The sequence below is a fragment of the Pelodiscus sinensis genome, chromosome 18, assembly GCF_049634645.1.
Source record: "Pelodiscus sinensis isolate JC-2024 chromosome 18, ASM4963464v1, whole genome shotgun sequence".
Taxonomy (NCBI): domain Eukaryota; kingdom Metazoa; phylum Chordata; order Testudines; family Trionychidae; genus Pelodiscus; species Pelodiscus sinensis.
Window position 1 is genome coordinate 32,245,146 of NC_134728.1, and position 13,396 is coordinate 32,258,541.

The following is a 13,396-nucleotide window of genomic DNA, read 5'->3' on the forward strand; positions in this document are numbered from 1 at the left end:
AATTCATGTTGCCTGTCTACACTGCCCTCTTGTGGAAGAGCTCTTGTACAGGAGGGCTTATCCCTCCTGGGGAGAAGAATAACTCTTCCAGAAGATGCCCTGTTTTACAATGCTATACTGTAAATATACTTGTGCAAGAACATGCGTGCAGTGTAGATACCGGGCAAGTTTTTGCCAAGAACAGCTGTTTTTGCGCACCTTCTTTCAGTCTCTCCTCACTTTCTCTTTTCCTCCATTTGCAGTGCTCTAACACCTCCATGATGAAACACTAACAGGAAAAACAGGAGGAGGATGGGGGGAAGAATTCTGTTGGGTCGATGGGTTGGGAACTTCGGGGCTGTAGCTCATAGACGCCCTGCGGGGTGGGGTGCTGCAATGCTGATGTCTTGGGCCCAGCTGCTTCAGGATCAAGGGGCTCTTCGGCCAATCCCTGGGGGGGGGGGGGGTGGCAAGCCAGGGTCAGGCTTGCAGCAGGGGATGGTACCAGCTCGGCCAGCTGCCTCGCTAGCCACCTGCATCCCAGAGAAGGGCGGGGCCCTGCCTCACACGTGCCGGAAGGGGAGGGGAAAGGAGACCCGCGAAAGTTCCGCCTCGTCCCGCCCCTTCCGGCGCACAGTTGAGGCCCCGCCCCTTCACCTGCCCCCTCCGAGGCCCCGCCCTGGGGGGGGGGACCCCTGTTTCTACCCCGCCCCACTCCCCTCCGCTTGGCCCCGCCCCTCCCCCGAGAGCCCGCGCCAGCCCCCTCCCTCGCGGCGGCGCCTCAGCCGCGGCGGCCATTTTGTGTCGCTGCTCGGTCGGTGGCGCGGGGCTCGCGCGGGGAGTGGGGCCGGGCGGTGACTGGCTCCTTTCTCGCCCTTTCGCGGCCGATCCCTCGGTAAGACACCGGCAGCGGCCGGGCGCCCGGCCCCGCCCCGCAGCGGCCCGTCCCGAGGAGGCCGGGCCCCGCGCGGAACGGGTCCGCCCAGCCGCACAAAGGGGGGAGGGGCGGGGATGGGCTGAGGAGGCCCCGGGCGCGGGCTGGACGCGCTCGCGGGGCTCCGCTGTGGCCCGGGGCGGGGCCCGGCGCGGGGAGGTGAGTATCGGCGGGGCCGGGCGGCGCGAGGGGCTCTCCCGGGCGCTGCCGCCTCAGCCCGCGTGGCCGCCGCCGGTGCGCGCGCCGGGCGGGAACCGAGGGCAGCGCGGGGCGGCGGGAGCCGCTGCAGCGTCTGGCCTGGCCGGCCCGGGGCGCCCGCTCGCTGCGGGCGGGATGGAGCCGCGCGCGGCCCGGGAGCAGCGGGCGGGCAGTGCGGCCTGGCTCCGAGCGGTTGTGTAACCGGGCTGAGCAGCGGGCGCGGGGCCGTGCGTGTCTGAGCCCCGCGGCCTCTGCAGGGGACGCTGGGCTCCGTTCCGCCTGGGCGAGACACCGCGGCGGGGGGAGGCCCTGGGGGAGCAGGAAGCGCCTCTGGGGGGGGTCTCATGTCTCCGCGAGAAAACGGCAGCGAGCGTAGGGAACGTTGTTTGTCCCGGGAAGGGAATCTGGCCGGGGAAAACTCTGGCCTGACACTTGGTTCTGTTTCTACCTTGGTGAATGGCTGCTGCTTTCGTTAGCTTTGGTAAAAACCATATGGGTTTCAGAATGAGTCGCGCACACAAGCACTTAGTTACACTCAAAGGGGAGACGTTGACGTTTTTGTTAGGCAGTAAAGCAGAAACAGAAAGTAACACTGCACGTGTCAGAATAATGGGCAAAGTGGGTCTGCACTGAGTTTCTCACTTCTAGTGAACTTGGATTCAAATCATTCCTATTGTTTCATCAGGCAAGTTGGTTTACAGACTCACTGGGAAATCTGGCAGAATTTAATCTCTTGTAGAAAGACTAGAAACTAGGGATGTCAAATACCCGTTAATTGAATAGTCGATTAACTCATGAATTCTTATCAGTTACTTGACTATTCTGTAGTCCTTGGGGGTAGGGCCAGCAGCCAATGTGACTTACTCCCAAGAAGCCCTCGGCCACTATGCGCTGCTGCCTCTTTATCCGAGGCAGCAGCGTGGGGTGCCAGGTGGGAGCTGGTTCATGAGGGGAGGCAGTTTAAAAACCAGTTTCCCTGGTGGACCTGCTGCCTGTTACCCTGCACTGCTGCCTCTGATCTACAGGTAGCAGCACAGAGTGGCAGCAATCCCTGTGAGAGGGTGGGGGACAGGGTCTGAGCTCCTGGACCCAGTGTGAGTCAGAACTGAGCTGGGCTGCCTGTCTGGCTCCTAATGCACTTCAAATGCAGAGCTGTAGCAGGGGTAGGTCCCAGACCTGGTGCAAGCAAGGACTGAGCCTGGCTGCTGGCTAGCCTGCTTAAAAATTTACTGGTGGGGATGGAGGAGGGGGAAATCCATGTAGTATATGGCATTAACCTATAATCTTTTGTTTATTGGTTAATTGACTACACAATTACATCCCTACTAGAAACACAGGTAGTTTAGGTTAGAATGTAATTGTATTGGTAATACTATATGGCTGCGTTTAGACTGGAATCATTTTGTGCAAAAATCTTGCCGCCTGTCTACACTGGCTGCGACTATTTGCGCAAGAACACTGAATTTGTAATGTACAAAAGCAGTGGTTCTTGCACAAATACTCCAATGCTCTTGCTCAGGAATAAGCCCTCTTGCGCAAGAGGGCCAGTGTAGACAGCCACGTTAATTTATTGCGCAAGAAAGCCCAATGGCTAAAATGGCCATCAGAGCTTTCTTGCGCAAGAGAGCGTCTACACTGGCACGGATGCTTTTGTGCAAAAGCAAATGTTTTGCACAAAGGCACGTGCCTGTATAGATGCTCTCTTGCGCAAATACTTTTAACAGAAAAACTTTTCCGTTAAAAGTATTTGCGTAAAATCATGCCAGTCTAGACACAGCCAATGTGAAAGCGATGCATCTGCTTATTTTTTTCTTCGTTTCACTCTGGGCAGTTAACTGACTTTTGAGAACCACATAGAAAAGTATGTCTATGCTCCCAAATTAATGTGTAGCATTAAATGTTATGTGGCTCTGGAAAAATAATTTGAATTGGCGTATAGAAATTACAAGTCTTATCCAAACTAAAGGGATATCTGAGAGGGATGTTAAAAAAAATCTTTATTTTTTTTAAGGTGTTGATTGCTCGCTAAATACAATAGCTAAATGGTAGAAAGTGAAGTTGACATTCCCTGCACTCCATTCTCTGAAATTCTATTGTTCTTCATGCCTTGTTTCCTGAAGGGCCATTTGCAGCATGCTGCCCATTGGGGTTCTGTGTCCTGCTAGACATTTTGTTTATCGTTCTCTACACACAGGGTTGCCAGATTCTGTTGGTTTTCGTTCATGTAGATTTTTTCCTACCAATTATTAGTAAAGTGATATTCACATAAAGCAAGGGCATTTGACGTAGGGATGTTAGATACCGTGTATTTTAGTAATTGTATAGCTGCAACAGTTTTTAGTAGTTACATGGTTATTAAAATAGTCCCGGGGGGGGGGGGGGGGCTGGCATCCAGTGCGGTCCGAGCTCTCTGCTACCTTGCGCTGCTACTTCTGATGAAGAGGCAGTAGTGTGGGATGGCAGCAGCCCTTGTCTGTGGAACAACCAAGCTCCCCACAGACTGGGGCTGCTCTGGAGGCAGCGGGGAGGTGGGGAACAGGGGCCTCCGCGGGAACCGGCTAGTGCAAGAAGCAAGCTTAAAGCTGGTTTTCCCCCTGGTTGCCGGCTCTCATACAGGCAGATACAATGGTAAGGGGGGAGAAAGGGAGGAGAGTTGAGTGTAGTTGTTTGGATTAACCGATAAGCCTAGGTTTATCCGTTAATCGTTTAAACAGCTATATCCTAACTTCCCTGATGTGAAGTGAGGTGTGGGCTGACTGCGTACTACATTGTGAGAGTCTTGTGCTCCCTCTATATCCAATAAAAATGGTGCCACAGTTCAGTCGGCACACCCAGCAAATTTTAGGTATGCAAGTGGAGTTAACAAAGCTACCGTATCCTGGGATACCATCTTGGTTATGACAGTCTTTTGGCCCACTGAGATGGAGGGCTAGTCATGCAGTCCCATTCACTGATGTAGGCAGTAGTTCATAATTGGTGCTGCCTGTGTTCAAACATTGTAAGGAATGTAATTAAACTCTTGTCACATGTTAAGTTTTTTCTTAACATATGTTCTCCCAAAACATGCCAATTCTCACACTGTTCAGTACTTCTGGCTATCCACTAGATAGATGGCTGCTGCTGATATTACTTGGAGCTCTTTAATTTTCTTGGTCAATTGTGATACCTCACACTCAAGTTCTATTCTGAGGAAATATGACATGTTGTATATTGGTTTGGGATTAGATTTGAAGGTCTGTAACCTTCATCCTAGGAGACGTGAGTTTGCAAGAGATTATTCCAATAGCGTGTGGAGACAAGTGTGTTGCAAAGTGATGAGTGTCTAGAATGCGTGTTTTTACTTCAATTATTTGTCATGGTCCTTGTTGATATTTGTAACTTTTGAAGGGGTTACGCAGCAAAAAGTATTGTTTGCCTTCTTGGTCCTTGTTGGAACTGTTGGAACTGTATGCTATAAGCAAAAGGGTAAAATTTTACAATTAGAGTTTGAGGAATTGAAACTTGGATTGAGAAAGTAATGCTCTGCAAAGTAAAAACAAATAGGGAATGTTAAATTCTTTGTAACAAATTAATTCTGACCATTAATCTGTGTACTTTGTTAGTGCATAATTATGACTTAAACCGGTTTAAGATAATTGCTCTCCAGCATTAAAAGGATACATTTAACAGAAGAAGAGATCAAATTTGCACATGTATACTGTATGCGTCAATATTTTATTTGGTCTCAGAATTGAGCCTTCTTAATACACAAATTCATTGTAGGCTGCTGCTATTTGTATGGCCTCTATTGATTTTTACTTCCTTTATTCCTCATAATCTAAAGTTTTACTTGTTGCTGCAACCCTACAAAAATCTCATTTTGCAAGTTTTTTGATTTGAACATTTAATTTTATGTCTGTATGTCAGTCGTTACGTATGCCACACCTATAAAAACATATTTGACTGATATATATTAACTTCTCCATGAATAATGTTGAGTCATGATTTGGCTTTTAATGGGAAACTTGCAGTCTTGTAATTCTGTTCTAATACATTTTTCGGGATAGTGAAACCAACACATACCTTATAGTTCAAGTATATAGCCTTTCTGATTTTGTTACTAAGTCACAAAATGAGTGACACTTGGCAGAAAAGGAGAATAGGAGGTTGTTTTAAGCGCACTAGGAGCAAGGGGAAGACGAAGGAAGGAATGAAAGCTGCTAATGGATGCTGTCAAGAAAACTTTGAGGTAGTTTAATGCCTATTTTGCTTCAGTTTTCACTAAAAAAGCTAATGGTGACCAGCTACTCAACATAATTAGTATTAAAGGGAAAGGAATTAAAGGTCAAAATAGGGAAATATCAGGTTAAAAAATATTTAAAAGTTAGGTATATTCAAGTCAGAAGGACCTGGAGTCATGTAACTAGGTAAAGAAATCTTGGAGCTGTTTTCTTTGAAAAATCCTGAAGGACATTTGAGGTCCCAGAAGACTAGAGAAGGAGAAACATAATTACAGCTTTTAAAAAGGGGAAGAAGGTGTGTGGAATTATAAAGAAACCTAATTTTGATGACTGGAGCAATACTGGAACAAATTATTAAACATTCCGTTTGTAAGCAGATGGAGGATATTACTTTTTTTTTCTTGATAAATGAGTGCTGTCTATTCCTTATACATCATGGCAAACCAAACCAGTTTTCTTCTTTGACCAGTTACAGGCCTTGTGTATAAAGGGGAACGCTTCTGTATATGTGAGGTACTAGTAAGGTATTTAATAGTTTTGCGAAATATTCTCATAAGCCAAGGAAACACGGTCTATGAAATTGCTGATAGTAATGGTCCCCCCCCCTAATTTTTTCTATCCATGGGTGGGATACATTTTATGTGCACTTAGGCATGTGTGCATGTGCACCACTAGTAGAAATACTTGCTGCTGGCTGTAGCCACTCTGCTAATGAGCCAGATGGAACCTGAATTTTTCCACTCACCATAGGTGGCTGCACAACTGGTTAAAAGATTATTCAAAGAGTAGTTATCAGTGATTTGCTGTCAAACTAGGAAGGCTTATCCAATGATAACCTGCAGTGGTCAGTATTAGATAATTTTGATATTGGAGTGGAGATTAAGCTTTTGAAGCTTGCAGATGACCTCAAACTAGGAGGGAGTTGCAAGCACTTTGGAGGGCTAGGGGATGTTAAATTTCAATTTAATTGGCTAATTGAATAGTTGATGCAATTTGAATTGACTATTTGATTAGTTGATAAGGGCACAACTGCCTTTGAAGTGTAGAAACAGCCCCAGGGCTGTTGCTACTCTTCAATGGTGAAAGCGCTGCGGGGATCATGAGGGCAGCCCCCATGCTCCTTGCAGCATTTCAAAGCAGCACTGTCCCGTGGAGCCTGGGATCAGATGGGGACTCCCCTGCTCCATGGGTGCTGCTGGGCTCCATGTGGTGCTGCTGCTTTGAAACACCACGGAGAGCCCAATCTCTGATCCTAGGATCCACGTAGCACTGCCACTTAAAAGCACCTCCTCTTCTTCCCTCCCTGCCTCTTTTTGATAGAGACAGTGGGGGGGAAGGGGAGAGAATGACGAGTTATATGGAGGGCAGGATTAGAATTCAAAATATCCTAAGCACATTGGACTATTTTTATGAAATCAATAAGATGAAATTTAGTAAAAACAAGTTCACAGGACTTACAAAAAAAATCTAATGCACAGATATGAAATGGGCAATAACTGGCTGAATGGTAGCACTCTAGAAAAGAATCTGGGAGTTATAAGTGAATCACTGAATATCAGTCATTGATTTGATGCATATTGGAAAAAGCTAATAGAATTCTGCAATGTATTAACAGGAGTGTCATATGTTAGACATAGGAGGTAACTGACCCACACTGTATTGGTGAAGCCTGAGTTGTTCTGTGTCCAGTTACGCTGTGTCCAGTTGGTTGCCACATTTGAGGAAAGATATGGACAAATTGGAAATGTTGGAGGAGAATAATAAAAAGGTCCAGTTTTCTAAACCTTTTTATCAATGAGGAAAGGTGAAAAAGCTGTCCATGTTTATCTTGAAAAAAGACTGGGGGGGGGGGAAGGGGTTAAGTCTTCATCCATGTTAAGGTATATTACAAAGAGGATGGGGATCGTTTGTTATCCATGTCTGCTGACAGTAGCACAAGAAACAATAGGCTTAATTTTCGGCAAGAAAAGCTTAGTTTTTCCCAGTATCTTATTTTTCCTACAAGGTTAGTTAAGTTTTGGAATAGCCTTTCAATGGAAGTTATGGCATTCCCATCACTGGGTTATTAAAAACAGATTGGATGAATACCTGTCACAGATCTAGGTTTATTTGGCCCTGTCACAATGCAGGGGGTTGGATTTGAAGATTCAAGGTCCTTCCAGTAGTACATTTCTATGATTACAAATGTTTGATAAAATCAAAAAACTATTTCTCTTGGTACTATTTGTCTTGGTAAATCTAACTTCTGTTGGTGATAGTGGATTTTATGCTCAAGTGCTTGTAAATATTTCCTCTGTGAAATATCTAGGTGCTCTTGTTTTATCAGCATGTATGTATGGTAATTTAGGATATTAAGTGTAGGTAGCAGTGACAGCTAGTAGTCTTGCATATTCCTAACAGCTACAACTGAGAGTGTAATACTGATGTTCCTCTGTGCATCCATGTATTCACAGGTTTGAAAAAATTAGCTGGCATTGTCTTAGACTGTATATGGCACATTACATGCCTTTGCATTCCTGCCATCTGAGAGCATGTAGAGGAGTATAGTCTCCTCCCTCTTCCCTCCCTCCCCCCAAGCACAGCTCTGTTCCTTTACCTTGCATGGCAGTGAATTCCCTTCTCCTTGTAGCAAATTTACTTCAAACAGATTTCCTATTTTTGTAAAAAGCCTTATCCCACTTTATTCCTTTAGCTAGTTTTTCTGTATATTTAAAAGGAAAAATCTACCCTGTAGGCATTTATTCTTCTGTAAGTTATTGATTGCTTTGTGAGCACCATTACTTGTTTTTCTGCTTTGTGGCTGACTTTAAAACCTTGGGCTTCAAACTTTGTTGCTCCTGCAGTGGCAACACAGAGGGTATGTCTATACTACAAAGTTAATTCGAACTAACGGACGTTAGTTCGAATTAACTTTGATAGGGGCTACACTAGCGCTCCGCTAGTTCGAACTTAATTCGAACTAGCGGAGCACTTAGTTCGAACTAGGTAAACCTCATTTTACGAAGACTAAGCCTAGTTCGAACTTACTAGTTTGAATTAAGAGGTGTGTAGCCCCTTAATTCGAACTAGTGGGAGGCTAGCCCTCCCCAGCTTTCCCTGGTGGCCACTCTGGCCAACACCAGGGAAACTCTATTGCTCCCCTCCCGGCCCCGGACCTCTTAAAGGGGCACGGGCTGGCTACGGTGCCCGTGCCAGGTGCAAGCCTGCCAGCACCCAGCTAGCAGACCCTGCACCTGGCACTGCTCGAGCCAGCCACCTGATGCCCCCCAGCCTTCCCCCTCTTCCCAGTACCAGGCTGGCGGCTCCCGGGAGCTTGCCCAGGACCGCAAGAGGCGGGCACCCGCGTGGTCTAGTGTGGACATCGTGGACCTCGTCCACAACCTCCATACTAGGCACAGGAAAGTGGCAGCTCTCCTGCCCTAGACGGCCAGCCTGGCCACCCAGGAGCAGGTGTGCATGAAAACCAAGGTGGTCCACTGAGCCCCCCCTAACCCTGAGCCCTGAACTTACAATGGCCGTACTGGGTCAGACCAAAGGTCCATCTATCCCAGTAGCCTGTCTGCCGACAGCGGCCAACCCTAGGGACCCTGGAGGGGATGGACCGAAGACAGTGACCAAGCCATTTGTCTCGTGCCATCCCTCTCTAGCCTTCCACAAACGTTGGGCTGGAACACCACTCCTACCCCCTGGCTAGTACCACTCCATGGACCCAACCTCCATCACTTTATCTCACTTCCCTTTAAACTCTGTTCTAGTTCTAGCCTTCACAGCCTCCTGCAGCAAGGAGTTCCACAGGTTGACTCTTTGCTTTGTGAAGAACAACTTTCTGTTACTAGTTTGAAGCCTGCTACCCATTCCTTTCCTTTGGTGTCCTTTAGTCCTTCTGTTATGGGAACTAATGAAGAACTTTTCTTGATGCACCCTCTCCACCCCACTCATGCTTTTATAGACCTCTATCCTATCCCCCCTCAGTCTCCTCTTTTCTAAACTGAAAAGTCCCAGTCTCTTTAGCCTCTCTTCATATGGGACCTGTTCCAAACCTCTGATCATTTTAGTTGCCCTCCCCTCTCCCACCTCCTTTTCCCAGTCTCCCCGAGTTTTGCTCAATAAAGAGAGATTCTATTTTTGACCACACGTTTTCTTTATTTTGTACATCAGGAAGGGGGGCTAGGGAAGGATAAGTGGAAGGAGGTGAGGGAGGTATGGGGTACGAGCCCCCGATGGGGAGCACTGGGCTGGCTCTGCGGGCTTCTGGGGGTGGTAGCTCTCCTGCAGCCCCCCAATTGCCCCCTCTCCCCAGATGGCAGCCTGTGGCAAGTGCAGCCGGTCTGATGGCTGAGTGCTGTGATGTGCCCAGTGTGGGCACTCAGGGCACTCCAAGCCAGGACTGCTTTGCAAGTGGGGCACCCCTGAGAACTGTCTGTCCGGGGTGTGGGTCGGGTCCCTTTAAGCACAGGCCTCGGCTAGCCTGAGGCAGCAGCTCCATGCTCTAAGTCCTCATCTGATGCCCTGCCTGCACTGCTTCCGGCCATCCTTAACCCCGGTTAAGGGTCCACTTAATGTGGACATGCTAGTTCGAATTAGCAAAACGCTAATTCGAACTAGTTTTTTAGTCTGGATCCGTTAGTTCGAATTAGCTTAGTTCGAATTAGCGCTGTAGTATAGACATACCCTGAGTTATTGTTCTGTAAGAGAAGGTAATATCTGCAATTTCTCTGGTGGGTCCCTCTGTAACAGGATCTTTTAGGCCAGGGGCAACATTTATTAATGGACAGCAAAGGTGGCATCAGATTCTGAGCATCAGACTACAGGCAGTCCCCAGGTTACATGGATCCGACTGACATCAGATCCCTACTTACAAACGGGGTGAGGCAACCCCGCACTAGCTGCTTCCCCCCAGCAGACCAGGGAGACGCAAAGCTAGCACCCCTCCCAGCAGACCAGGGAGACGTGCAGCGGTTTTTCTCAGCAGACACCTCAGCTTGAGAATAAAGGACTGAGGGAAGTGAGGTGTGGGAGAATAAAACTGAGCTCTGGAGAAATGTTTGGCTAGAGTTTCCCCTACAATATGTACCAGTTCCGACTTACATACAAATTCAACTTAAGAACAAACCTACAGTCCCTATCTTGTACGTAACCCGGGGACTGCCTGTACTTTCACAAGTGTTCTTGCAAGAGCATTAAAGGAGCAAGCTAGGACTTAACACATTTCAGCCGGTGGGATAGGTCTGGGGTTTTCTCTGTCTTCGATCTGCTTATGGTCCACAAAGCCAAACACTTGAGTATTAGGGATTTAAAACCCTGTTTGTTTAGTTAAACATTATATTTGATAAAACAACGGTGGTGGGGTCCCCACCAGTTAACCATTCACGCCTCTAATTAGTATCTGCATGCTCTGAATTGACTCTTCTTGCTGCATTGACCTTGGCATTGAGCTCTTTGGGCAGAACAGAATGTTGCTTCAAAGGTGACTGTGCCAGTCTTTCTTCTCTCTTCCAGGGAAGAGGAGTTATGACTGTCCAGGGTAGCACAACTCAGAATTTCATGTAGAATTGGTTCATGCCATGGAGGCTTTGGTTTCCTAAGTACAGTCTTCAGTGTCAACCCTTGCATGGGAGAAGCCGCCAGTCTCTTTTCTGGTGTCCTCTTTCTAGGTGCTGATATGTCCCTGATAGAAGCACTGACCAAATTGGTGCCTTTTGGTGCTGAGACACTCTGATTGTGCCATCCAAAATTGCCATAATCTGGGGAGATTTGCACATTTTACTTAACTTATTCTTTCTCTGTGGCATTCTTGAAACTCCTGCCTGTGCAACCCTAGGAACAAAAGTGTGGTCCCGTCAGTCTGATAGGTCCTTCCTTTTGAAGGACTGTTTCCTTTATTGTCTGTTCACAAGACTGCTCTCCTAGTGGTTTTATCTCTTCAAAAGATTTTGCTGAGCTTCAGACAGTGAGGCAATATGCCACTCCATTATACCGTAAGGATAAATTGATGATAGCATGCTACCTCATTTTTTTCCAAGTCATCTTCTGACTTCCACCTGAATGAAGCTTGTTTTCTTTCTTATGCTCCATTCTCACTGTGGGAAAGTTAAGATGTAAGTTTTTAGAGCCCTTTGCTACTCCTAAGACAGCACAAAACCATTCCACAAATCACTGTGGTTTTTGATCACCCTTGTCCCAAGGAGTTGATACAAATCAATGATTTATAAACCTAAAAATCAGACATTTTATTTAAATTGGATTATTTTGATCTTTTAAATGATAAATTTATTATTTTAAAAGGTTATAATTAAATATCACAAACATGTTACACTTAGTCCCCACACAAATTAATTAATCTTCACCTTAAGTACCAGCTGTTTTTCAGCAGACTGAAATAACATATGCACAGACACACAGGCTGCTTAGAATTGTTTTTGTTCTGTACTGTTTTGTTTTGTGGGCCCAGATGGAAGATACGGGCCAAGCATAGTAGAAGAATTAGATAAGATGTTTTAAAGACAGAGAAACTATATATAGGAAAGGATGGAGGCAAGCACAGAAAGGAACAGTGGAGTGGACTGGAAGGAAAAAAGTGAAGACATTATTGAGCACACACACGGCTTCCTATATTTCCCCACTTATCTGCCACAAACTGTCATAGCTTCTGGGTATAAGAGACCCTATATGGAGATATTGTAAGAAATTTGTTCTCTGGGTAAAAAAGGAAAATGTGTCCAGTGTAAGCAGTGCAAGGTGATGATTCAGGGCTTCATTGCAAAAATGAAATATTATAAGGAAAATTGCTTATTGGGAGGGAAATGATGTGGCTGAAGATGTGGATATGCCTGAGTGGATCAACTAGTTAGTAACTTAAATAATTCACTTTACAGGGAGTGGATTTAAGGCACTATGTGAATTTTAGTAAGTGTGAATTAACAAGTAAATTCCCAATCCTTATGGCTTGTTTAATTAGATTCTAAACTTAGTGAACTATCACTCACATATACAATGTAAATATCAAGAGTTGCCAGTTGCTGTTGAGTGTGAGTTGATATTATATAATAAATACTTATTTTGGAACATAATGACCACAGACCATAATGATGATGCCATATGTCTATTCCCTGTTTTATATGAGCATAACTCAGCTTCTGTAAGGGAACCCCATTCTGTACTTGTTTTCTCAAAAAACCAAAGTGCCAGTGCGTTCAGTGGGCCTTACTCCAAAATTAAATGTACTGTAAGCACAATCAGTCTTAGCTTTTTTTGGTACCTTGGAATCGCATCCTTGTTGAGAAAAATCTAAATGATTAACTGAATAATAATGAGCAGAACTGAGAGTGAGTACTCAAAATTATTTTTGAATTTTGTTTTAGGGTCATATTTAAGCATAAGAGACTTTGTCTGTCTGTCGGCAACAACTTTATAGTAATCCGTTGGTACTTGTTGCAGTACTGCTGCAACTAAATGTGTTTCAGACAACAAAGTATCAGTCAGAAGCAAAAGATTTCAATTATCCAGTAAAACCACCACATTGGATGGGTTTGTAGTAAGGACCAGCAAATAGCGACAAGACCCATAAAAGAAAAGATTTTACAGTTGAGTCCTTACAGCCAGGCTACACTCCAGCTGGTAGAGCAGACATTGGTGGAAGGTTGCTAGAAGGAACTTGAACATGCTGCGAAAAATACTGAGGGTTTAAACCTTGATGGGTAGATGGTTCAGTAATAAGTATCTGTGTGACGAGCGACGAGGAGTCCTGTGGCACTTTACAGATTAAAGACCCGCTTCGTTAGATATGTGACAAGAGAAGATGGAGTTGTGTGACTTTCACAGGTAATAGATATATTGGGAAATGCCAGTGCAATAGAATATTTAAAAGAAGTGGCAGTGAAAGTTGTAATAAACCATGAACAAAAAAAATAAACTGTCACGTGCAGTTTTGTCTCAATGCTCTAAACGTGGCAAAGATGAGAAGATACTTAGAAGAAACAGAAGTAACATGGCTGCAGTGCACATTTAATGCATCTTTTAGTCAAAGACTTAAGTACCTCTTCTGCAGGAATAAAAGAAAATGTTG

At 45.7% G+C, this 13,396-nt stretch overlaps 1 protein-coding gene across 12 annotated transcripts in view; it reads left to right on the top strand.

Annotated features, from left to right (window-relative positions):
• The first annotated feature begins 717 nt into the window (after positions 1-717).
• PHF20 (PHD finger protein 20) overlaps positions 718-13,396 on the top strand; it is a 190,082-nt gene continuing 177,403 nt past the window's right edge. For 5 of the 12 annotated variants that reach the window (XM_075900752.1, XM_075900754.1, XM_075900761.1 and 2 more), the window contains exon 1: positions 718-874. The gene's annotated coding sequence lies outside the window, so the exon portion shown is untranslated. The remainder of the gene's footprint in view (positions 875-13,396) is intronic. The other 7 variants (XM_075900751.1, XM_075900755.1, XM_075900756.1 and 4 more) reach the window with 2 other exon arrangements.